General features: G+C 33.8%; 1 protein-coding gene across 4 annotated transcripts in view; it reads right to left on the bottom strand.

Moving 5' to 3' along the window:
• LOC123554276 (sodium/hydrogen exchanger 1-like) overlaps positions 1-26,492 on the bottom strand; it is a 91,864-nt gene that overhangs the window by 61,522 nt on the left and 3,850 nt on the right. For 2 of the 4 annotated variants that reach the window (XM_053548283.1, XM_053548285.1), the window contains exon 2: positions 21,474-21,752. The gene's annotated coding sequence lies outside the window, so the exon portion shown is untranslated. Of the gene's footprint in view, positions 1-14,641; positions 15,164-21,055; positions 21,118-21,473; positions 21,753-26,492 lie in introns of those variants that run through there. The other 2 variants (XM_053548286.1, XM_053548284.1) reach the window with 2 other exon arrangements.

Raw genomic sequence — 26,492 nt, 5'->3', positions numbered from 1 at the left:
CACTGGTATAATCCTTTTTCCAAGCTGAGTGGCATATGACACAAAGTCAGCTCAATTCAATGCAAATCTTCAAATCAACAGACTGTTTTATCAATATGAAGATTTTTCGATATAACACATGTACAGTATATATAAATGAATGATAAAAAATAGAAACTCAGAGCATGTAACTTCAGACAATGTGACATTTATCACTTGCCAAAGGAAGATAAAATATTCATTTCATGTTTCCCTCTATACATTCAGTTATATTCCCTGTTTAGATTTGCATTATAAATGGTCATACAAAAGGGATCCAAAAATTAATACACAGAGGTATAAAATTTCTCCAAGAACTTTCTTTTAATATGAATGCATGAAAATGATTTGTCACACTTTGAAAACAAAAAGGTAAGCAACATAATGTCACATCGGGGGCATAACGAAGGACTTGGTATTGGGCTTTCCAGTATTTTCTAAAACAACAACAACAATAACATAATTTTTAAAGTTATTCAGTAAATAAATTACGTGCATTCAATTTGTCAAATACAGATTTCCTATTTGAAAAAGCATCAACAAATTAGTGCTTGAGCAACATCAACTAAATTTAAATTGTCTATATATGCCTTGTATACATTTAAAACCACCAGAGCGATCTTTTGTCATTCGAATGCCCACTTCAAATAGGTTTTGTTTCTGTGAAGTCGGTACTGAAAGATTTTTCACTTGCAGCATTGGTAGTATAGGCATATAAATCTTTATCAGCAGCAGCTTTAAAAGCTTAAGAAATATCTGATATTTTAAAGTTTGTGTCTAATGCCACCAGTTGGTATTTAAAAATATTTAAGTCCAAGCTTAGTCCCCTCAGAATTCTGAATCCGTGTCAAACTCAGACTCATAGTTTGACTTTTTGGTGAATTTTCAACAAAAGCTGTTCAACCTGCAGGTGCAGATTAAAATTACCACTGTCACAGTGGTCTTTTATTGAACTGACAGTCGGGTCGATCGCTTAAAATATATCTGTCTGAAATACAATTCTACAGATAAGTGGTATTCCCATTTCAAATCGAGCTGGCATTTTGCCTTTTCTAGCAACCACAGCTTCAAGTTCAGCTATTTCCTTTTACCTTTCCCCAGAATAAGCAAAAATGAATTATTTCATAGACATCGTGAGGTCATTAAGAAGTACAAGCCCATGAAGAATTCGGAGATAATTTAATAATAAGATGAAATTTAATATAATTTGTGATCATAAAATAAGACATTCTTTACTTACTACAAAGTCTCAATGACGCAGCATGAAAATTGAACAATTTCCGTCTCTATGAGTATTTAACGCTTGAAGATTTCCCCTTGCCATTTTGGGACTAGAATCTGAAACAGCTTCACAAGTCAACACTAATCTCTGTATTGCTTTTTTTTTTCCAGAAAAGACTGATTTAAATGTAGCTGAACATCATGCCATCTTTGTGGCAAACAATTATAATTATTGTTTGACCCTATCGTGGCTGCGGTATTTAATGGCAATCCTTCAATTGTCCCATCATGTCCAAGAGAAACAAATACTTCCTGTCTCTATCATTTGGGAGATTATGAAATTACTCTATATATAAATATGCATCTACGTAATTCAAATGGTACGTCCATGTCATCATTTGTAAATGGCATGGTTCTTAACAAGGGGAAAAAAACTTTATCAACCGTAATCGGCCTATTATAGGTTGCACTCGTGTATATGAAGCAGTGAAAAAATATCAACAGAATTCTGGAAAAATGCTTACACCCACTTGTCACTTATCCAAATTTATGTTTGTCTGAAATTCGCTATAGTTTCTGACACGAACCCGCCAGTTTTTCCTAAATCATTGTCGATGTTTTTGCGTGATGTGCAAGTACTTAAATTGAAAAGCATAAACTCTGTGTATTACTAAACTGCCGCATCCTCTGATCACTCCATGAATATTGACGCTAGCAAAAACGAAAGTACACTTTAGCACGTGGCGGTAAAATGACGTAATTTTATGACTGGTTTGCAGATTGTTTTGAACATTATGGACCAGTGACTATGATCATGTTATTGGATCAGTCAAAATCTTGCATGCACATGTTTACAACTGCCTCCGGGTATGATTAAACGGTTAATTGTTTGCAAATTGTGACAGTAGGTGTAAGATAAGTAATGCCTCGGGCGTGAATTTCTAGATGAACAAGAGGATTATAGACAACTATCAAAATTATGTTTGAAGACTAGATAATCAATTTCCGGGCTACCTGATATGGAGTTTCAAGTATTTTAATGCAAAATGTGTGAAATCACGCCGGGAAAGTTTTACACAGGTTTTGTTAAAAACTTATGATCAGTTACAGAAATGCGTTGTAAAATATATTTTAATGAAAAACAGCATTTATTTATCTTAAAATTTTACGTGAGCTTTATTATAAATTTTACAATTTATACAAAAGTAATTTAAGATGCCGGGTCCCGATACCGGCTTTTAACTATGCCCGAGTCATTGGTATTTACTCCCCTTGAATTCTCTTCAATATAAAAGTACGCATTGAGTCGGGGGAAATGTTTGGTCTTTTTCTATCCCCATAATTATATAGTATGCACTGGTCCTTCGAGGCCAGAATCTCGTTAAAAAATGTGCGTCTTATATTCGTAGGATGACGGTATTCTTTCTTGGACCATTAAAAAGTTACATATCACAGTGGAAAAAATATTTCGACAGGTATTACCATGGTTAGAATTGTCTTTGGAAAAAAAAATGAAGCAAAATGATACATTTATATTTGTTAGATTTATGAAGTATTCAGACATCAAATACTAGATTTTATAGGGACATTTTGACAAAGATTTAATATGATGATAAAGAAGAAAATGTGGCCTCTGGAGTGTTGACAAGATTTTTCTATTATTTGACCTAGTGACCTAGGTTTTCGCCTCAGTTATCTAGTTTTAAAACTTTAAAACTAGATTTCATATAGAGACAAACTAAATTTCAAGAAGATCAAACAAAACATGAGGGCCAAGATGGCCCTAGGTCGCTCACATGAGAAACACCATAACAGTGTAAACATGTTTGAGCTAGTGATTTAATGGAAACAAATATTCTGACCAATTGGACCAAAAATTGTGGTCTCTTAAGGGTAAACAAGTAGTTTCTTCAATCTGACCTAGTGACCTAGTTTTTGAGCCAAGATGACCTATATTCGAACTTGAACTAGATTTGATCAAAGCAATCATTCTGGCCAAATTTCATCAACCTCAATTGAAAAATACAGCCTCTGTCGCATACAAAACGTTTTTCTTTGATTTGTCCTAGCGACCTAGTTTTTGACCCCAGATGACCCATATTCAAAGTTGACCTTAATTTCATCAAGGCAATCATTCTGTCCAAATTTCATGAAGATCAATTGAAAAATACAGTCTCTATTGCATACACAAGGTTTTTCTTTGATTTGACCTAGTGACCTAGTTTTTGACCCCAGATGATCCATATTTCAACTTGACTTAGATTTTAAGGCAATCATTCTGACTAAATTTTATGAATATCCAGTGTAAAATGCAGCCCCTATTGCGTACACAGGGTTTTTCTTTAATTTGACTGTGTGACCTAGTTTTTGACTCTAGATGACCCATATTCAAATTCCTTCTAGATTTTATCCAGACAAACATTATGATCAAATTTCATGAAGTTCCGGTGTAAAATGAAGCCCCTATTGCATACACAAGGTTTTTCTTTGATTTGACCTAGTGAACTAGTTTTTGACCCAAGATAACCCATATACAAACTTGACCTAGAATTCATCAAGGCAATCATTCTGACCAAAATTCATAAAGATCAATTGAAAAATACAGCTTCTATCGTATACACAAGGTTTTTCTTTGATTTAAACTAGTGACCTAGTTTTTGACCCCAGATAACCCATTTTCAAACTTGGCCTAGATTTTATCAAGGCAATCATTCTGACAAAATGTCATGAAGATCAGTTGAAAAATACAACCTCTATCGTATACACAAGGTTTTTCTTTGATTTGACCTATTGACCTAGTTTTTGACCCCAGATAACCGATTTTCGAACTTAGCCTAGATTTTATCAAGGTAATTATTCTGAGAAAATTTCATTGTGTATCGCATACACAAGCTAAATGTTGACAGACAGACGACAGACGCCGGACATCGAGCGTTGACAAAGTTTTTCTACGATTTGACCAATTTACCTAGTTTTGATCTCAGGTAAACCAGTTTCAAAACTATACTAAAATTCATAGAGTCAAACATTCTGACAAAATTTCATAAAGGGGAGGTAGAAAATGTGGCCTCTTAACAAGGTTTTCCTACTAATTGACCAAGTGACCTAGTTCTTTACCCCAGTTGACCCTGTCACAAATTCATTCGAGATTTTATTGAGAGTAATATTCTGACCAAGTTTCATTAAAACTGGGCTAAAATTGTGACATCTAGAGTGTTAACAGTCAAACTGTTGATAATACTTATGACAAATGACGATGGATGACAGACATTTCTATATGTGAACAGTTGTCAGTTGTGTTGACAAGAACAGGATTCAGGAACATGTGAAATAAAATAACTGGGCATATTTATATATAAATTCATACATAATTTTAAAGTAAAACTGAAAGTGCGGACTTAGATGCACAATATTCAGAAATAATGGGAAATACAGTACGGTTGAACAGTATCTTTGATATTTAATGAATATGCAAGTAATGCACAGAACTGCTGACTCAGTAAAAGCCTCTTGTTACTAGGGATATTTCTTTTTATGTACACTTCCAAGCACATTATATTTCAAGATTTCTTAGAAAATGAAATTTCTGAGATTCTCAATATCTTTGAAATGGACTCTGCAAATACAAATAAACTTACAAATTTAGCTACTGTGCTAGCTTGCTTTAAATCTTGAAACTAAAATATGCATAGTAAACTGCACATCAGGTAAGACTGGAATATATTTTGAACTTCAGTATGTGGCAATAACTGGGATGCAGCCCTGCGATCTGTAGATCTGCCTTCTCCCTACTAAGCTAGGCCGGCAGATTTGAACAAACTTTAGAAGTAAGCTACAAAACAAGAACAGAAGATCTATCAAGTGGTTCATGAGATTTCATGTTAAGTTTTTTTTCTCCAATTTTAGCAATGGCAGCCCCTTAAAAGGGCCAGGTGAAACCATTTCAATAAATCTTAGGGAGATTGAAGCACACAAGGATACTATACAGCAAGTTTGGTGATGATCTGTCTATTCGTACATGAGAATAAGTTGTTTGAATGTTTCTATCTCATTTCTAGCAGGCCTTTATGTGGTTAAGTACCCCTATTTAAAACATTTGGGAGAAGACCAGTTATAATAATGCTACTGACCAAGTTTGATGAAAATCCATCAAGTGGTTCATAGGAAGATATTGTTTACAGAATATTTCTATTTTTAGCTCCATCGAACCCTAAATGGGAACAAGTGCTTCAATTTGAAAAAAAAAAACTTTGGGTGAGGCCATTACAGGTATGCTATAGACAAAGTCTGATGAAGATCCATCAAGTGATTCATAAAAAGCTGTTTATAGGTTGTACTATTTCTAGCTTCAGTGACACCTTAAAGCAAGCAACCCCCTTTGAACAAACAAATTGTAAGAGTACCTTATAATGATGCTTCCGACCATTTCTGATGAAGATCCATCCAGCCCTCAGTGAGAAGAAGTCATTTGAAGGTACTTCTATTTTTTAGCTCTAGTGACTCCTAAAAGAAGCCAGCCAAATATTTGGGAGAAGACATTACACTGACACTACATAAGTTTGATGAAGATCCCTCAAGCAGTTCATGTGAAGTTGTTTAAATATTTAAAGGTATTTCTATTTTTACCTCCAGGGGCCCCTAAAAGGGGCAGAGAGCCCCAATTTGAATAAATTAGGAAAGGGCCTAAACAAAGTTTGATGAAGATCCCCAACAAATGGTTCATGAGAAGAAGTTACAAAAAAAGTTATTCCTATTTTCGGCTCTAGTGGCACCTAAAAGGAGCCAAGCTGAAACATATCAATAGATATGCTACTGACTATGTTTGGTGTAATTCTGGATAGTACTTTCAGAGAAGAAGATGTTTAATTAAAATGGGTACTGGTATACAGAACACACTGTTCTATGGATGCCAAACCATCCATCTACACTAATAGCTCAACAAAGAACAGGTGAGCTAAAATGTGTAATGAATATACTTCATCGTATTGAAGAGTAGTAATTCTGAAGGAAATACAAATGTTTATTTTTTAACTGGATCCCTATGACACATACAAATGTACAACATTTTTAAGCCATTTTTCCATATATGGATGAAAATTTTTTTACAGATTCAACAAGAAAAATGGCTCAAAGCCTTTGACTTCTAAGTATGACCTTGACCCTGAAGTAAGAGAATTGGGTCTTACACATCATACATTTTCTCATTATATGGGCAGGATTTGTGTCATGTAATATTAAGACAGAAGTTATGGAGAGGACACAAAACATATCCTCATCATTTTTTACCTCCATTGTGACCTTGATCTTTCAGACAGCGGTGTGGGTGTTGCTTGACAAATCGTCTTATTTTGTGCAATTTTGCGCCATGTAATATTATAATCCCTTGACTGATGGCAAAGATATGGACTGGACACAAAACAAACCCTGTTAATACCATGTTAAACTCTGATTTAAATATATGACCTTGACCTTTAAGTTAGGTAACTTAAAGTTGATCCACACACATCACCTCATTATTGAAGCTGTGTCTATATTAGTTATATCAAAATCCCTTCATGAATGTTTGACATACAGACAGGTTAGGAAAAGAACTACTGAACTCTGACCCCCTAGTGTGACCTTGACATTTGAATTGGGCATCTGCATTTGTGCCAAATAATATTAAGACACATTGAGTAGAGTTGCAGACTGAACAGGTACAAAACCCTGTTTATATACCTTTGACCTGGTGTGACCTTCACCTTTGAATTAGATGTCTCAGCATTGGCCCTAAGATACCCATATAAACTGGTATACTTCCCCTTGAAATATGTGTTTAGTACAAAAAATATATAATTAGTAGAATACCCTGATCTCAATAAATCTGAGAGAGGACCTCTACATTAATGATACTGACCAAGTTTAATAAAGATCATGCCAAGTGGCTGAAATCACAGTTTCATAGAGCGTTTAAAACCTGCTATTTCCTTTATCAAAAAAGCTTAAAGAATGCTATTAATTACTCTATGAAAATCAGCCAAAAGGTTGAAATCATTCAGAGATATTTATATCTTTATAGTTCTAGTGGCCCCTTAATGGTTCAACCAAGAGCCATCATTTAAAGAAATTCAACAAAGCACTTTATAAGAATGCTACAGACTAAGAATTATAAAAATTGATCACTAAGTACATGTATGAAAGTAACATCTTGTTCCTTCATAAAAAAATAGTGCACTGAGAATACTTTATGAAAATTCTATAACATAAAATATTACTGAAAAACACTTCTATGATAGATCTGACAAGCTTTTTGGTATTCAATAAATATTTGTAATACAATAAAATGTTGATGGTCAGGAGCAATTATTCACACTTTTGTAATATTTTTCCATCATTATTGTCAATGTACAAGTAATTTTTAGTTCTTTTTAATGTAAAATAACATTCAGAGCGCTTCGATCATTAGCGGTAAGTTTCACCAGCTGACTGACAATGGATTCCTGGAGTGAGACAGCACAGTACAAATTTTCCTAAACAAGCATTTAAGACACAATTATAACAAAAGGGATAAGATGGCCCTAGGCTGCTCACCTGAGAAACACACCATTACAATGTAAACATGTTTGACTAGCAATTTCACAGAAACAAATATTCTGGCCAATTTTCATTAGGACTGGACCAAAACTGTGGTCTCTTTAGTTTAAACAAGTATTTTCTTTGATACAACCTTACAGTGACCTAGTTTTCGACCCCAGCTGACCCTGGATATTCAAACTAACCTAGATTTGATCAAGGCAATCATTCTGTCAATGCTGGATAGTGAAAATGGGCACATGATGGAATATATTAAATCTGACAGGTCTTGATGGGTGATGAAACCAAACCAAAACCAAACTTAAGCAGCTAAAAGCTAACACAAAATGTGATAAATACCCCTGAATATCACCTTGACAACAGAAAGAAGATATTTTGTCTAATTTTAAGTGCAAGGACTCATTACTCTGCAGTGCCATACCTTATCCTTAATTTAAATCAAATACAAAATGTTTTATGGTGGGACAAGGGGGAGGGTGTGGATACTCCTACCAGGTATATTCATTCCAGAAAAATATTTATCATGTACATCACACTTTGTGTATGAAATTTTACTAGAATTTATTAATTCCTTCTAACATGTGGAACTTGAATTAACTTATTATCCCACATACACAATTTTATCCAAGTGTAGAAAAAATATGTTAAGCACATTAACTTAATGGTGATCATGTAATTTTATAAACCTTTACTGAACAAGCTTTTGCAATGGACTATATATCCCTCTAAACGTTAAATTTCTTCTTGTAATCACCTTTAGACACTAAAATCAAACTTCCAAATTGTCAACATCTTTCAAATGTAATTATGAATAATATCTATATAAAATGGTATTATTTCCTTGTCTAAGGTCACTATAGTATTGTTAATTAAGTGTGCCTCTTCAATATTATATGATTGTTTCTTCATAATCACAAGTTCTAAGTGCCATGTGACAATTACACGACAACTAACCAGTTATTGTCTGTACTATACCAAGTTTGATGTTGTGACCTAGATAAAGAGACTTTGCTAGAACTGCAACTCTGACATTTAGACAAAACTTTCAAAGTTAAAAGTCAATGTGGAAAGACTGTGAAACACAGACAGAAATAAATTAGTATACAAAATCTCACAAAACCAAAGCATAAAGAATTCAAGAGTACTTGAGGTAGAATGATACTTATAAATAAATTACATCTTATTCTGAGCTCAGTGTACAACAGCAGGGTTTTTTCTAGCTAATTTGGGAACATAGCCTATACCCCAAAAATTGGGAATTTTGACATGTAAATGTTCCAAATTGGGAAATATTTAATTCCATAGGATATAGTAAGGATGTGTTTAAGCACTTTCTCATACACTTGTTTCACATTGTACAACCTCTTTAACATACTTCCATTACAAAATTGTCCATAATTTGGTCAATGTTTGTGCAATTTTGATGAAATTTTTTTAAGGGTGTAGATTGGGAATTTTTGCACTCATTTTGGGAAAAAAAACATACTTTTTGGCATTGGGAATATAGCCGAATAATGGCTATAAAAACGGCCGATAAAAACCCCTGAATAGCTAATTCAATGCTCAATCTGTAAAACGCTGAGTGAGACACTGTACAACAGTTAAAGAAGAGCTCTTTATTATGATTTAATCAGAGCTCTGAGCATTAGTTTACTTCAAGCTCAATATGTACAATAGTTTAAATAATGCTGCTGTAAAAATAGTTTAATTCGTACTGTACAATAGTTTATTGAAAGTTTTATTTGTACAATACTTTAATTAAGCTCTGCAGCATGTACAACAAGTTATTAATTTTCTCAAAGCTGGAAAACTTGAGTGTGAGTAAGGTCACACTGGCCATAGCTTTATCAGATCAAGTGGTTCCAACGTTGTTTGAGCGGTGAATTTTACGCCGATCAGATGGAGAAATATGGCCGATACTACAAATTTCCGGTATTGTAAGTATGATTTTAAGGAATTTCTACCTGTTTTATAACTAATCAAATGAAAACGATGGGTGCACCGGGAGCGCAAATATGTCTATGTTTTAGCACATATGTCCATTTAGCTGAGATGTGTGCCGTTTATTCAAACACTTCTGTACAGTTCGGCGGGGAAAGGAGATTTTTGACAGTTTTTGACAATATCGTATGAAATACAGTGTTAATCGGGAATAAGTAACTGTTAAAACACTTTTTATGTAAAGGGCTATCTCTTTAAACAAAACGTGTGTATTTTCATAGAATTATTCAGCGTTATTTCTGAAAAATCGGCTGAAAACCTAATGCAACGCCGTTTCGAGTGGGTCGTTATGCAACGCAATCAAGTGGATACCGTTCTATGTCTTAACTTGCGAAGTATTATCCGTCTTAAAAACAGTCATTCAAGCCTAACAATGAATACATTTAGTGAGATTTATAGCATTTTAATATCCCGCCATTTCTAATATATTGTACATCGAACAATATCGTTAAGTAAATAATAGTAATAGTTCGTAAAAACAAGAACCAGTTCACGGATATCTATCTTCTCCGCGAATGGTACTGAACAGCATACCAAAATCGGGTTGACTCTTTAAATCAGTATAGTTAAAGTTGGTTACTTTTTACTCCCTTTAAACCAATACATTGAGATTTCGTTACTAATTTGTTGTGCATTTAAGCTGTTCATTCAAAATAAATAAACTTTGGTCCTTGATATAAGTATTGATCAGTTGTTTGTACATATTTCATTCATATTGCTGTGGTAGTTTTCGTTTATTTTCAGAGAAATTAATCACAGAGAACGTTAAAATTGGCCTGGGAAAAGACAAGATTTTATTAATTTTGTCCTCCATAAAACAGAAACGACGTAATAAACATCTATGGTCGCCGTTCAAAAATGAAAATACAAATGAAATACAGACACCAATGAAAGAAAATAAACCGGATTAGCAATACTAATAGAGATGTACCACAGTTGTACTATTTAACTTTCTGTAACCAAAGAAGAAAAGCCAATAGGTACTAATTCGATTTGATAACAGTTAGAAATATTGCAAAATAATGTGTCTTTTGCTTTATTCACTTTGACTGAAGACCAGAGGCCACCATTTCATACCTGTATTTCAAAATTTTCCAGGGGGAGAACCCCTTGACCCCCCCCCACCCCACGATCAAGAGGGGAATATTGTCCCCTCCAATATCTCCAAATTTAGACCTAAAATGCACCAGAGGCCACCATTTTATGCCTTTATTAAAAAATTTCCAGGGGAGTTAACCGTACCCGCCCCTGACCCCCTACCTAACATGGGCAAAGGCGCCCCCTCTAAAATATTGCGCCTCGGCGTTGATGTCTTTGTTCAAGACTGGTGAACAAAGACTGGTGCCCCCCCCCCCCCCAGTCAAAAATGTCTGGATCCGGCCCTGCATTGGTGTCTGTATTTCATTTGTATTTTCATTTTTGAACGGCGACCATAGAGGTTTATTACGTTGTTTCTGTTTTATGGAGGCCAAATAAAATCTTGTCTTTTCCCTGGCCAGTTTTAAGGTTCTCTGTGATTTATCTCTCTGAAAATAAATGAACGCTACACCAACAATATGAATGAAAATATATACAAACAACTGAATAATACTTTTATCATGGATCAACATTTTTTTTATTTTGTATGACTGGCTTAAATGCACAGTAAATCAGTGGAAATCGCAATGTATTGGTTTTAAGGGACTAAAAAGTTACCAACTGTAACTATACTGATTTAAAGAGTCAACCCGCTTTTGGTATGCAGTTCAGTACCATTCGTGGAGGAGAAAAATATCCGTGAAATGGTACTTGTTTTTACGAACTATTACTATTGTTTACTTAATGATATTGTTTGATGTTCGTCCTTGCATTATGTTTTTGTGTTGATGTGTTTTGACAATGTCCACAAAAATATGTTAAATGTTAAGCTAACATAAAAATGTAAAAGTACAATATATTAGTAATGGCGGGATATTATAATGCTGTATAACTCACTAATTTTATTCATTGTTAGGCTTGAATGACTGTTTTTGAGACGGATAATACTTCGCAAGTAAGACACAGAACGGTATCCACTTGATCGCGTTGCATGGCGACCCACTCGAAACGGCGTTGCATTAGGTTTTCGGCCAATTTTTCAGAAATAACCCTAAATAATTCTATGAAAATACATATACTCTGTTTTAAGAGGTAGCCCTTTACATAAAAAGTGTTTTTTTCAGTTACTTGTTCCCGATTAATACTATACTTTATGCGATATTGTCAAAAACTGTCAAAATCTCCTACCCCCGCCGAACTGTACAGAAGTGTTTGAATAAACGGCACATATCTCAGCTAAACGGACACATGTGCTAAAACAAAGACACATTTGCGCTCCAGGTGCACCCATCGTTTTCATTTTATTAGTTATTAAACAGGTAGAAATTCCTTTAAATCACACTTACAATACCGGAAACTTGTAGTATCAGCCATATTTCTCCATCTGATCGGCGTAAAATTCACCGCTCAAACAACGTTGGAACCACTTGATCTGATAAAGCTATGGCCAGTGTGAAGGTAAGTAGTACTACGTGTAACGTAGATATTTTAACTGTTAAAATTCTGTGACTATAAAGTAATTATTCGCTGCATTACCCCATAATGCCTTCAACTGGTAATTTAGTATTATAGTGTTATTTAACACAACATGGCTCTATTTTTACAACTGGCAGGAACAAGTGTTGAAATTTTTCCAATAGAAAAGAACAAATATGGAACAAAATCCAAAAATAATTGTCAACCATGACTAATGTATACCCAGTGTAAATATAGATCTAGGATCCGTACTGACAATAAACTTTGTTGTCCTGAAATATGATCCTATTCAATTGTTTTGTTTACATATTACATAACTCCACCCAGATCCGGGTATCATGAAAGAAATCTGGGTAGTATTACATCAAAATTCAGAATAACTTCCACATAATTATGTCATTCAAAATAATTCAAATATCCTGGTTTCGTCATAAAATACTTCAACAGAACATATTAAATACGTATGCAATACATACGAGTATCATATTCAAAATTAATATAAGGTCTTTTTTGTTATAATAATTATTCTGAAATTCAAATTACAATGAGGCTGATAAATTAAGTTTGTAGCAACATGCTTCTGTTAATACAAGGGGTTTTGACACACCTGTTATGTAATTAACAAAAGTTTTAAAAACATTACCACCAAACTTTGAACGAATGCACCAGGATATACTGTAATACAATAACAGGAAAATTGCACTTCCTTCTAACAAGTTGAACAAATGAGTACTTTCTTAGAAATTTTATGATACTCAACCCACTCACAAACTTTTACATCCTTAGTACAGAATATTAATCTTTAAGTCCTCTTTAGTCTATATAACACTAATACTATGGATAAGGAACATTATGTTCTGTAATTTTTGAGAAATTGGATTTACTTCTCAGCAGTTGTTAGAAAAACATAAAAATCAAGAGGTTAAATGAGTTTTAATTGTTAGGGCACTGACCTCCAGATCATAGACAACAAAAAAAAAAAAAAAAAGAGAAATCTTAGGCTTAAATGAAACTTAGTTACTGACAGATTTTATGTTAGGATTAGTTGATTTTACTTATTCAAGGTGTATAATCATTACCAAATGAGCCGGAATTTTACGAAATTTAACAGACAAGCTACACAATTTTTTTTTATCAAAACATGCATTGCAATTTTGCATTCATAATTGAAAGTATTCATTATAAATCTTTATATTTAATGACCGTTAAGTACGTATTCCTCCATGGTATATAACGGTCAACACCGCAAGAAAATTTTAATTATACCACAGTAACCCAGATTCGATTCCCAGCTCTAGTGTGTATTTTTTTTAATTTGTTGTTTTTAAAATAGTTTCGAAACAATTAGATGTCTGGTGTCCCCTCCCACACACCCAACTACTGTTGCTGTAACATGGTTTCATGACACTAGTATTTGAAATCTTTTTTATGACATATGCAACACAAATTTCTAAGCACTTTATGTGTATTTTTCACTAAGTGAATCAAGGACCATAACTCTGGCCTAGCTAAATGAAATCTAAAAGAAAACATTGGATGAAAAACTTCACAATGCTATATATAAATGTATATATCATATCTAATGTTTTACAACTCTAGGTGAAGACACTGCATTTTAATATACATGGGACACAAACTTTTATTTTTTGACTAGGCCAAGGGTCATAACTCTGGTCTTGCAAAGTGAAATAAAAAAAAAACAACTCTCAGGTGCACAAATTCACAAGCTGGATAATATTCTTACATGGTTTCACGACTCTAGGTGAAATCCTTCTTAAGGTATATGCAAAATCAACTTTTAAGCAATTTATATGCATATTTTTCACCAAGTCAAGGACCATAATTCGGGTCTGGTTGTTTACAGTCCAAAACAGAACACCAGGTGTGCAACTTCACATGCTATATATAACAATCCCCAAACGTTTTATGTCTCTAAGTCTAATACTTTGTGAGATACATGTGAAACAACCTTTTATGCCCATTTTGTGAATATTATTCAGCTCACCTGTGATTTTGTTCCAGATTTCTTTCAGTTAGACCATGTATCAGCAGCAGCCATCTACATGCAGCTAATTGGAAGAAAATCAAGAAAATATACCACAAGTTCTAATATTTTTAAGTAAATAACATTAATAAGCCGACTGAGAACTAAAAACCTCAATAAGGGAAACCAAAGTAGTTATATTTTTGCCTCCGATAACAGTCTACAATCAAATAATATAGTGGTTAAACTGAATAAAAAAAATTTAGGTCAAAAATGAAAATATTTACATACCTGTTAAAATAGTATTCTATTGTGTATATATAACCTTCGTCCTATCCGCACTATCAATTTCTAAAATTTAAGCAAAATAATAGTATCCTACTTGAAGACACAGTATAATTTTATATATACTGTACACACAATGCTGTACACACACACTGTTGGTATCAGTTAGATCTATATAATACTTCTATCATATATCTATTTATAACATACAGATCACTAAATTAAGATTTTTCCATATAATGCAAATACAACAATGTGTGCAAAATGTGCAATTATGTTACATTATCCTTTTTTCGAGTAAATTAGAATTAAAATTTAGTTTGCATGAATTTAAAAGTCTATTTATTTCAAATCTATTTCAGGTCGAGATCTATTTGATTAAGGTAGTATGCACTTCACTTTCTACAAAGAGATTTCCCTCATACATGTTCAATCATAAACAAACAGTTACTGTTAAATCACTACATCATAAATACAAAACAGTCAAAACCTTCCTTTGATCCACTAAGGATGTCCTAAATAGGTCAAAATGTCAACGATTATCTCACTATCCCTTTAGCTATGTCATACAGATTAAAGATTATAAACTCCTCAAAAGTGATCTCTATTTTCACTACAATATTTATGTTTGCAAGCCCAGTAATAGTAACACATATATTTAACCCTGTACTTGCCAATTAGGCTAATGTTATTTTTTCGTTGGTACATTATTGTCATTATACATGTATTATACCCCTGGGTTTCTTATTACAATTTCTGTCTAGTTACAATAATTATGCTTTATTCAACATTGTTGCTTTTTTCATTTAGCTAGGGCTTTTTTCATTGCTGACCTCTGACCTAATGTTCATAGGTAAAAATTTCACCTCACATAATTATGAAATATAGAAATATTATATTTGCAGAATTTCTGTAGTTTCATAAAGGTAATATTTTGCCATATTTGGAAGTATAAAGGGGACTTTGGCGACTTTTATAGGGTTGTCACTAAATCTGTATTGAACTGCCTGAAATAGAAAAGTAACCAGCCAGCTAGGAGGGGAAAATCTTGAAATTCAGTGCTTCATTTCCTGCATTCTGGGGCATTTTAGGAGCACTCAAGAACACCTTTTCCACTGCAATTTTATATACAATATAGCCTTATACCCCTTATTTTCACATTTATATGAGCTCACCTGTTTACCAAAACAATTAATTTTCATTTTAGGCCCGATCAAAAAAATTTTTTTTTTTGCGAATTTGAACCGGCCCAAATGCCATTTGAACCATCCATTTCGGCCGGTGGCCTGTTCTTATTAACAACCCTGCTTTTACTATTTACCAAAGCAAGACAAATTAATGACATAAAAAAGGTATTACACCTACACAATTTGCAAAGATAATGCCTGTGTTGTGTCTGATATAACTTTGATCACACAGATATGCCTGCAAAATTGCATGACAGCTCATCACAAAAGTATCAGATAATTGCTCTATAGTGACATTAAGGCAGACTACATGGCTTTTTGAGTAATTGCTTCCAGGATTTTAGTCAAAGTGATTCTGTTTTATAGCAATAGAAAGCAATTTGTGAAGCATTTACTGCTGCTGTCCAAAGCAGACTGTCTCATTCAAAATTGATGCTTGCCATTATTCTTCAAAATACCAGAAAATTTTCCCTACTCTGTCAACATTTTTGAAACATTAAATTTCTTTTCAAATTGCATAATGGGGCTAACAATTCGACACTTTTCAACATTATTTCAATTACACCCAATAATCATTGTGGGCCTCCTTAGCAGAGCCATAAATCTAAGTTGCTGACTGTCAAATCTGGCTCTTGAGTTTGTGCCTCAATGGGTGGAATTATTCCTTGAAGAAATTTTGAGCCACCCAACTCACTTAACTAACGTTGACAGAGCCTTGAGATGCCCATTTACTGAGTTTGAAACAATACCTCAAAGTATTTCCAATTCACGTCTACCATGAGTTCTTGCGGCCCGTCAAGTTTCAGTCAGATTGCCCAAGTAACACCAGATTTGATTTGACCTAGTGACCTAGTTTTTGACCCGAGATGACCCATTTTCCAACTCGGCCTAGATTTCATCAAGGTTATCATTCTGACCAATATTCATGAAGATACATTGAAAAATACAGCGTCTATCGCATACACAAGCTAAATGTTGACAGACGACGGACGACAGACGACAGACAACGGACGACAGACGCCAGACATCGAGCGATCAGAAAAACTCACCTGAGCATTGCTCAGGTGAGCTAAAAATATGATTGTATTAGACCAGATTTATAAAGCGCCCTTTTCATGATAAACACGGTCAAAGGCGCATTACGTAGTGCAAAGGCAGCCACTCAGAACACCAAATATTATCCTCTACTAGTACAGACAAGGAGCCATCTGACCAGAGGCTGACTAGAAGGACAAAGAAAGAGAAGACCCTACTACCCACCCCTTCTCCTCCCCCCGCCCAGTTAACTAAGCCTAGCTCTTTTTTTTTAATAGAAAGTCTGGTACTTTAACATGCTCAGTGTATAGCACCCATACACATGAAATCGTCTTTCCCAGGATGAACCAGTACTCTTAGTTGGGTGGGAAGCTGCTGACTCAGAAATTTCCGATACCTGGACCAGGATTCAAATCCTGACCTCTGGACAGACAGTCAAGCATTTTAACTCTAGACCACCAGGCCATAAACATCCACAAACAAAATTTCTGCTGCCTGCAAGTGATTCTGCCTTTGCTAACAGTACAGATTAAGATCAGCCCGCACATCCATGCAGTCTGATCATGGTCTGCACTGTTTGCTATTCAGTCAGTATCTTTTTGGTATGCACCCCTTTTAACAGTTAATGGTACAAGTCATTATAGAAATTTAGCAGGGTAACAAGAACAAGGAGGGCATTCAGGGGTTACTCCAGTTATGATAGCCCCATGGTCTGTGGCATTTATTGAATTTTCATATCAGGATGAGAGACACTGAAACATTTGTCCCCTCCCCCATCAAAATAATGAATAATCACATGATTTTGTCTAAACTGCCAATCATCTGATAACTGATAGGCCAAACTGATTTATCTAAAGCTATTAAGTTTGTACATAATCAGATTCCACTATAACATGTACAGATCCCTAGAAATCTTACATCTCCATTTGTTGTTGCTGTCGACTCATCCAAATAAAGTTCCGAAATTTTGCAATAAATTCTTGCTTCCATTATTTTGCCCTTATTCTAAGTAAATCCTGGTCTGTATAATACTTTAATACTTCAAATCTGCAATACCAAATGTTGACATTTTCAGCAAGTTTTTGTACTGGAGAGACTTTGAATTTGCGCACCTTTATGGAGCTGCCACAATATATTAGACTTACAAAGTCTGTTAAGATCAAATTATCTGTAATAATGTTTGTTTCTTCATACATATGATATTGACATTTTCTCAGAAAGGCCTGTTTTTCTCTAGGCTCATTTTAAAGTTAGAGTCCGAGGTAAGATGCACTGTAATTTTTTTTCAGAAAGTGCTATTAAAGAAGATTTTATGGTAGAGATATTTGTTTCAAATGATGCCAGACTAACAATAAACAATGCTAGCAAATCATAAACAGAAAGTTTATAAACATGTTTGTAGTGTAACCAAGTCTGTTTGAGATTCATGAGGCATTTTGATTACATGTACCAACATTGCAATAAAGTGATTCACTAATTTCAGCACTATGGCTATCACACTGTAAGCAAGGCTTTTACTGTGAACTGCAGCATACAGTTGTATGAGAACTAGACATGAGCCGCACTATGAGAAAACCAACATAGTGCATTTGCGACCAGCATGGATCCAGACCAGCCTGTGCATCCGCGCAGTCTGGTCAGAATCCATGCTGTTGGCTCACTGTTTCTCTAACTGCAATAGGCTATGAAAGCGAACAGCATGGATCCTGACCTGACTGCGCAGAGATGCAAGCTGGTCTGGATCCATACTGGTCGCAAATGTACTACATCGGTTTTCTCATGGCATGGCTCACATTGTTTTTTAGACATTCACTATGAACTTAAAGGGTGGTCAATCACATCTGCCCAACATTATATTACATTTTCCCCTTTTTCTGTTTGACTATTTGAAGAGTAGGTTAAATTGAGCTAATGCACTCACTCATTTGTTAGCGTCAGTGTCGGACTCCCACTTTGTTTTTGAGAGTTTTGTATGTAAGATGGTTTAAAACAAATCTCAGCAATCATGAATGGATTGAAACTTAACACACTTATTCACTGTGATGAACTGACTTGCAGTGCACAGGTTTCATAACTCTATTTCACTTTCTTTTCATTTTACAATTTTGGTGAAGTTTTTGTATGTAAGCTTGTATCTCAGCATTCACTGATAAGATTCTATCATAAGAATGGACTGAACAAGTTTCTATTTCCACCCTCCGAGTTGTTCTGAATGATGTATATATAAATGGTATTTCTTACATTTAACAAGAAATCAGGTAAAATCCTGTTTCTGAAAAGGTGGATCAAACAGTTTAAAACTACTCTCTCCAACAGACATTCTGTGTAACTTTATGTGCTAACTGTGTTATTAAGACATTCATAAGCAGCCTCAATAAACAGTTTGTATACCAATTAAGTGCTTAATGTCTATTCTTTTCAACAGATATTTTCTACATGTGCTAACAGTGTAATTAAGCCTTAGCCTGCTGGCAGCAACTGATTCTGCCTTTGTGACCAGTGCAGACCAAGATCAGCCTGCACCAGGATTCAAACCCCAACCTCTGGACAGACAATCTGTGAAGCATGTTAACACTAGACCACCAAGCGACAAACACCTACAAACAAAATTTCTGCTTTATGCTACAAATGAACTCATTAACCATTATGATGCTTGACACAATTGATTCTGGCTTTGCGGCCAGTGCAGACCAAGATCATGTAAATGGTACTGTCTAAATTGAAAGATGGACAAGTTCATTATAGAAATTTAGCATGGTAAAGGTTAAGATATTCAATATGACCTTCCACAGACACTTAAATTTGTATTTCTGTTGGCTTAATGGAGATAGAGACTATATTGCTTAGCCAAGTCATTCTTCAAAAGCATAATACAGTAAATGTTCTTCACTTGTTGCTATGATAAATGTGTCTCGAAATGAAGCCAGACCATTGATCATCTGATTATACAGCATCAGTAGCTCGATTATACAGCATCAGTAGCTCGGTGAGCTCAAATCTAAATCAAGATCTCGTACATTCTGATATAAGAGCTTACTTCACCATAATATGGAAGCTCACAAAAGCTTATCATTCCTATATTTAGGAACTACAACATAATTATTAGCAATTTATTGTCAGCACTTATTATGGATAAAAGCATTCCTATGTACAAATTGGCAGATTTTTTTCAAGGTTTTTAGCTTCTCACATTATGTCCGTGAATTAAGGCGACATTTTCTTTACCTTTTAGTTGTAACTGTTTTTCATTTCAAACCCATATTTGCAATTACGTAGGTATATAGCAAAATACAAAGGCGTGTGTACAAAATACTGTCATATTGTATAACATATAATTTATAAACGTCTGTTTAACAAGAGCTGTCTGATGACTTTTTTAAAACTTTATAAAACTTTAACAAAAAATTCTAAGTTAAAAAGGGGCATAACTCTGCCAAACTTCAAATCAGAGTTATGTGAATTGTTTCTTCTGGTGTATATTTTGATAGTACATAACTATTTTAAGTTTCAAGTCAAAAGCTTTGACAGTAACAGAGATATTTGACTTTATCAAAAACTTTAACAAAAACATTCTAAGTTAAAAGGGGGCATAACTCTGTCAAAATTCAAATCAGAGGTATGGAATTGTTTCTCCTGGTGTAGACTTTGATAGTACATAACTGTTTTAAGTCAAAAGCTTTGATAAAACAGTGATATTTGACTTTTTCAAAAACTTTAACCAAAAAATTCTAAGTTAAAAAGGGGCATAACTCTGTCTAAATTCAAACAGAGTTATGGCGATTGTTTCTCCTGGTGTAGACTTTAAATTCTTTGATAGTTAATTACTATTTTAAGTTTCAAGTCAATAGCTTTGATAATAACAGAGATATTTTACTTTATCAAAAACTTTAATTAACTGCAATGCCAACAGTGACAGCGACTCTGGTCGAGTTCAGTAGCTCTACTTTTTCTTCTAAATGCCGAGCAAAAAATGATATATATTATATCATATAAAAGTTATGGTGGCATATTTCTGAGAGAGCTAGGTATAGCTACGGCGATACTTAAAACAATATCTTGATCAAAAAAATGTTTTCTGAAAATATCTAAGCAGTAGAAAGTATCCTTGGAATATTATAGCTGATAGTTAACATTATTATCTCAATATTAGGTTTTGCGTAAGTGCCATTTATTTAATATTTATTATCTAGATACTTACAGAAATTATCTTGATATTTGAAACTATTCTCACAAAATTTTATCTCATTTGCCAAAAGTTTCCTGGAAATAAAAAGTATATATATAGAAAAAATAATCTATTGCGATAATTAATGTTTTCAGAAAAAAGCACAAGTTAAGAATATTATCCAGGTAACATCTCAGGACAATTCAAAGCATTTGTGCGAAATTTTGCACTATAACATTTCCAAGAAATAAATAAACTATCTAGAAAATATTATTTATTGCTATTAAAAATGTTTTCAGACAAAATGCACATATTCCCTGTAAAAGTTTGAAATATCATTATAACTGCTTCTTACTACTAGTCACACTGCGGAAATATGCCACCATAAAAATGATGCCTTCAAAAGTTAACATTCACAAAAGCATATTGATACAACTATACTACTACTCACCTATTAAGTACATAAGAACTCCCAATATTTTCCTATTTGCTACTTGCTTCGAATAATCATTGCCGCCAGAGCTTTACATTTTATAACCGTTCCCTATCCGATTACTGTCAGTCAGTTAGAGCTCCCTATCCGATTACAATCAATCAGTTAGGATATTCTGGGCAGCTTAAATCCTACAGAAAGTGTGACTTGAATCAATCGGGCTTATCCATGTTTATGCAACTAACACGGATATTCAATAATCACTCTGTTGAAACAAATCTCTGACTTTGATGGAATCTGTAAATAAAATCATGAAAAAACAATTAATTCATTTTTTATAAAATAACTTGATGGCAAACTAAATAATACCCCAGAGCGCAGCTAGGTGCCTTCTTGCATGAAATAAAGGCTTTTTAAAACAATTAAGTCACAAAGGGGCCATAACTCCACCAAACCTGTATCATTTAATCATATATATATAATTGTGTTTACCAAAAATGAATTCAACCAAAAATGAAAACAACCTATTCATCTTTTCAAAAGTTATTGTATGGAGATCAATATTTTGGTGAATTTTAAGTTCATTAGGAGCCGTATAAGTCTGACAAAAATTGTGGATTTGTAACCTGCATTTAACAATCATGTACCTGCCTACAAAAGAAGAATTTAGTCCAAGAGATAATCCAGGGGTCATGGGTTTGAGCCCCTATGGGGTCATGACCATGACTTCTCATATGACATCAGTACTGGTTTTTCCAGGAAGCGGACTCTATAGTGGTTCCAATAAGCTTGAAGCTTTTATCACAATCATGCTAAAACTAAATGGGCATCGAAATTTTGCTGAATTTTAAGTAAAAAAGGGGCCATAACTCTAGCAAAATTAATATAAGTGGATTGTAATGAAAACCACCCTGGATCTGAATCTTATGATAACATACCTGTGTACCAAACAGTAACTCATTATTTCTGGAGTTATCACAGGACTAATGTGCTTGGATGTAGGGACAGTCAGATGCACCGGCAAGCTTTGACTCCAGTATACCTCCTCCTAAACTGCATCACTTATATCAACATGCGAAATTATTGTTTTTATTATATGATTTAATTTTATTCTGTTTTCCTTAAGAACTCATAGTATGAATTCAGATTCAATAATCTCAAAATAAACAAATTTAAACACAGACGTTTTTAACATGGCGAGGATTTGTGTTTATTGCTTATATTTTTCTGACAAAGTTTTTTAAATATCCAACAAGCAGTTTCTGCAAGAAGTTGTTTAAAGTAAAAGGTAAGTACATTGGATGCTGAAGCTTGATTAGAAAAACACCTTGAACCTTCAGTTCAGTTTGATCACTTAAAATAGCTTGTTCAATACCTCAAAGTAAATATGCAGTCTTTCAGGACACAACTATTTGATTACAGTTCTAACCAATTGCATTCCCCATTATTTTTTGTTTGTATATCACAAAAAAAGACTTATACTGGACCAAACACTTACGATCCATTTATGTCTAAGTTCAAATATTCCAAACATGCAAATCTATTGAGAAAGTTTGTTAGAATAGAATAATAATCATTCTAAGCAAGCCACAGTGCCCAAAGAGGAATATTTCCTGCTTGAATTCATCTGCATCAAGTCACTGACATATCAACACAATAGTAGTTCTTGCAAGATGTCCCACTAAACTAAAAAGCTCTCCATTCACAAGATAAATTGTTTAGCAAGATGAATAAAGCTTGACTGATCTAATTAATTATAAAATCTGATATGGGAATTCGATTAAATACAAAATCTAACATGGCAATCTTTGTGAATATTCTAGCATAAAACTGCTGTTCTTGTCATTTTTCGGGGGTGTTTTAACAAGAGAGAAAACGTGTGTTAACAGAGAGATTCTCGCCCTCACATGCTGTTATAACACCTTTTTATATATGCGCGTTCCATGGCAAAGCATAAACGTATTACGGCCCAACAACGGATAATTCAAACAGAAATGACATCAACGTGAAAAATCAACTCAGATATTCCTGCGCATTCCATAAAAATTTAATGATGATGAGGGAGAATGTATTCATTTTTTAGTTTTTTTTTGGCGTTTTATGCTAGAACAGCATTAGTGCATGTTCATTTTGTGTTATAACTTCTTCAGAATCCCTTGGGATACATTGGTACCTTCACCCTTTTGGCTTGGGCATCAACCAGTCCCTCAGGATTCTGCAGATATTATAACATGAAAAAACATGCGCTATCCCTACATTATCAAACAGGGAAAGGAAAATTCACTAAAAATTCTAACATGATCTGATTTTTTCCCTATCCAACAAAAAAGACCGAGTGTGACAATATTATGCAACAAAATCGCTGTTTGTATGTCAAGAGCATTACGTCATAGCATCAAACGTTATAAAGGCATGCTGAAAATTAATATGACATACAACAGGCAAATATTGGTGGGTGCATAAATAAACATAGTCATCCTTGATATTATGTTAAAATTGTAAGAATATATCTCGAAGTTTGTAATTCATATGCCTGTCATTATTGCATCACTTGGGCTTAGTACCACCCTTGTGAGATACATGTAATTCCTTCTGCATGATCTGAACTCCAAACAATGATCACTGTTTACCATCTTTTTATATACTGGTGGCCCTGTAGAAGTGTGCACAGAATGAATTTGTGTCTCATAATTTTCATAAATTTCTAAGTTATAACGGGGCATAACTCTTTCAAAATTCAAATCAGAGTTATGGGGATTAAGTCTCCTGCATAGACTTTGATACATAGTAAACAACTATTTTAAGTTTCAAGTCAATAGCTTCGATAGTAGTATAGAGATATCTGACTTTATCAAAAACTTTAATCAATGGCGATGCCGGGGAGAGTGTGATAGCTCTACTTAAAATTTCGTCGAAAAGTTGAAAACAACCTGACCGTCAAATAATTTTGACTACAGGCCCTGTTAGCCACTTCCTTTTACAAAACACTGCTAGCTAAAATTAAAGGTACCTACACATACCTTCATTTAAAAAGACCCTACATATAGCTAGAATAACATTAAAAAGAGTGTAGCACTGGTAAAGGAGTTCAAGGATTTTTTATTTTGGATGCGTCTTGTGGCTGAAATGTATGGAATCCTGTTAGGGACATCAAGTTCTCGCCCCTCGCCTTTCACAGATGCTTTAGAAAAAAAACGTGAGATTTGCTCGTTACATTCTCGCATATTTTTTTCCAAAAATGAATGGATATTCTATTAAATTTCTATTGGAAAATCTTAAAAAGAAACAAGTAATTCAACTTGTTGTTTCGCACACTTTTTTTCCACAAATGTTGGTGGTAGAATTCAAAAACACGACATTTTATCTGTAGGGGGTTCAGGTGAATTTTTATTTCCATTCCTTTTCTCTTGAATTTAAATAGCACATTTTCAGATTATAGGTATCACTACGTCACACCCAATGCGGTCATCCCTATTATTAGTAACAAACACACGTGGCAGAGAGATTTTCGGACAGTAGAATTCTATAGCACATAGAGTTAATTACTGTAAGGATTGCATTTGCACATTCTTATCTCACAGTAAATGATGTACCTGGCCAGTGTTGCAAAATTTGTTATGAAATTATTGCTCTAAACAATGATACATACACATACCTATAACATTTAAGTCTGACAAGAAATGCAATGTTCTATATAATCCAAAGGGTTGTACTTTTGGATAATTTTACTAAGTTTGGTGCCTTTTCAGTAATGTATTTTCTATAAGCAAAATGATTTATAATTTACAAAATTTCTCAGTTTTACAGAAATTCAAAATGACATATCTCAAAAAGTATTGGACAAGACAGTTTTTTGAGTTTTTCCTTTCGGTTGCCATGGCAACCAGAGTTCTGAATGGAATTCAATTCTTTGAACGCACGACGGACATTGAGCGGTCACAAAAGCTCACCATGCGCCTTTGGCTCAAGTGAGCTAAAAAAGTACATGTTTAATAACAACAGCACATGTTTTGCACATTCATAATTGGCTAATTTTACATTAAATTACATAAACCAGTACAACAACTGAACTCTCTATTATCTGTTTATGGTAGAATCTCACGGATTTTTTTTTCGAGCCGACTCTGTTATCTCATTCTTACAATAGTCTCTCCAAATAAGTCCGGGCTCATTAAATCAAATGAGAGTTCTACCATAAAATGTCTTGATTTTTTTCACCACCAACGTTTGTGAAAAAATGTGCGAAACAAGAAATTCCGGACCATTCACTCCCAAGTCTTTTCCTCCCCTGTCTTTTCCTCCCCTGACTATTCACTCCCAAAATGGGAGTGAATAGTCACCTTATGGGGTGACTATTCACTCTCATTTCATTTTTTTCTATTATGACAATTCAAAACTATTCAATGTTTAATATTTAGGTTGGAACTGAATTCTAAATAGACATTCCAAGAATATTTGAATATTATTGCATGTATGATATATAATATTGAAATTTCATATTTCTAAATATAACTGAAACTGGATAATTTGATTAAATGCTATACATTACAATGATGTATTCAATGACATTGTACATAATAACAATAATAATTATTATAACAATATTAATAATGACAACAATAATGGAGCCCCGTCAAGCAAAAAGGGTCCTTATGGTATTTTTTTTTATTGCTTTTACTTTTCTTCCATTTTCTGAAAGAACGATTTATTTTGTATCGGAAACCGAAGTTTCAGTTGCCTATCATCAGTAATTATTGAAATATGAATAAGATGTAAATTAAATCTAATTAAGTTATGTATCTTTGATGTCCTTTGATGATTTAATGAGAGAATTGATATAAAAAGATATGCATTGTTATAATAATTATCAATCGCTCATTGAAAAACCTGTTATAATTACCGTTATATTCCCTAGTATATAATCCAAGCATTTTAATCTATTTCATTCTTGAGTATTATTGTACATGCTAAATTTTATTCTGGTGTCATAACTGTTTGAAAAGTGAATTATGAAATTGTTGGATTATGTATTGTAAA

The sequence above is a fragment of the Mercenaria mercenaria genome, chromosome 7, assembly GCF_021730395.1.
Source record: "Mercenaria mercenaria strain notata chromosome 7, MADL_Memer_1, whole genome shotgun sequence".
In the NCBI taxonomy this organism is placed as follows: domain Eukaryota; kingdom Metazoa; phylum Mollusca; class Bivalvia; order Venerida; family Veneridae; genus Mercenaria; species Mercenaria mercenaria.
This window is presented reverse-complemented; position numbering and strand designations above follow the sequence as displayed.